General features: G+C 29.7%; 1 non-coding gene across 1 annotated transcript; it reads right to left on the bottom strand.

The window, feature by feature from the left end:
• Positions 1 to 1,312: 1,312 nt before the first annotated feature.
• LOC123624879 lies at positions 1,313 to 1,419 on the bottom strand. Its single transcript, XR_006730244.1, has one exon. It is a non-coding gene; the product is annotated as a U6 spliceosomal RNA (small nuclear RNA).
• Positions 1,420 to 1,774: the final 355 nt, after the last annotated feature.

The raw sequence follows: 1,774 nt of genomic DNA, 5'->3' as shown, positions 1-1,774 counted from the left end.
AGATTCGAGTCCTTTATTAGATATATGATTTGCAAATATTTTACTTTTATTCTTTATGTTACCTTTTACCCTCTTGATGGTGTTCTTTTAAATACATGTTTTAATTGATAAAGTACAATTTATTTATTTTTGTTCTTGTTGTTTTGTATTTTTGGTGTCATATCTGAGAATCATTTGTCAAATCCAAAATTATGAAGATTTAGTCCCTATGTTTTCTGCAAATAGTTGTATAGTTTTAGCTCTTAAATTTAGATTTTTGATATATTTTGAGTTAATTTCCATATATGATATGAGGTAAGGATCTACCTTCATTGCTTTGCATGTGACTATCCAGTTGTCCAAGCACTATTTGTTGAAAAGACTATTTTTCTACCATTGGATAGTCTTGACACCCTTATTCAAAATAAGTTAATCATACATATGTGGATTTATTCTGAACTGTTATTTCTATCCTGTAGGTATACATGTCTATCCATGTGTGGCACCACACTATCTTGATTACCATTGCTTCATAATAAGTTTTGAAATCAGGAAAATGAGCCTTTCTTCTTCTTCTTCTTCTTATTTTTTTTTTTAATCAAGATTGGTTTGGCTATCCTGGATCACTTGCAATTCCATAGAATTTTAGAATCAAGCTGTCAATGTATACAAAGAAGTCAGCTGGGATTCTACAACAGATTGCATTGAACCTGTAGATCAATGTGGAGAATACTGCCATCTTAACAAAGTCTTCCAATCCAAGAACATAGAATGTTTTTCCAATAATGTAGATTTTTTAAATTTCTTTTAACAATGGTTTGTATGGTTTATACTTCTCAGAGTACCTCTTTTATACCTCTTTTTAAGAAAATTATTCCTATATTTTATTCTTTTTGATACTATTGTAATTGATTTTTTCATTTCATTTTTGTGTTGGTCATTTCAAGTGTTAAGAAATACAACTGATTTTCATATATTGATCTTATATCCTGAAAACTCGCTGGATTCATTTGTTAGTTCTAATAGTTTTTTTTTTTTACTTGATTCATTAAAATTTTCTATATACACTAGTGTGGCTTCTGCAAATAGGTATATTTTTACTGCATTCTTTCCAATCTGGATGCCCTTTTTTTTTCTTTTTCTTACCTAATTTACCTGGCAGAATCTCCATTAAAATGTTGAATAAAAGTGGTAGGAGAAAAGATCTTATTCCTGATCTTCATGGGAAAGTATCACCATTAGATATGATGCTAGTGTGGGCTCTCGTAGATGCTCTTTATCTGGTTGGAGATATTCCCTTCTATTCCTAGTTTGTTGAGTGTTTTCATTATTGAAAAAAATGAAATGCTTTACAAATTTACATGTAATCCTTTTTTAAGGTCCATGATAATCTTCCCTGTATTGTTCCAATTTTAGTATATGTGCTGTCAAAATGAGTACAATATAATATGGTTTTAATTCCTTTACATGTTTAAAGCTTATTTCATTTTATGAGTGATTGTCTTTTTATTCTTCCATTTTCTCTCCTAGAAGATAAGCTCCTTCACAAGAGGACTCAAGTCACCTGGTCATTATTATGTCTCTAGTAGCTAGCTCTTTGACTTCACATTTTAGATGTTCAGTAAATAATTTTATCATTATTAATGAATGGATATTCAGAAGCATGTAGAATAAGCTTTCATTGATTGAATCATTGGAAGACCATGCTATTTTTCTATTTCTGTCATTAATATATGGTCCTGTCAAAATAATCCCTTCTTCATGTTTTTTTTCATTTATACCTTGGTGTTTGAGC

This window comes from Lemur catta, chromosome 19, assembly GCF_020740605.2.
Source record: "Lemur catta isolate mLemCat1 chromosome 19, mLemCat1.pri, whole genome shotgun sequence".
In the NCBI taxonomy this organism is placed as follows: domain Eukaryota; kingdom Metazoa; phylum Chordata; class Mammalia; order Primates; family Lemuridae; genus Lemur; species Lemur catta.
Note: the sequence above shows the minus strand (reverse complement) of the source record. Positions and strands in the feature narration are given on the sequence as shown.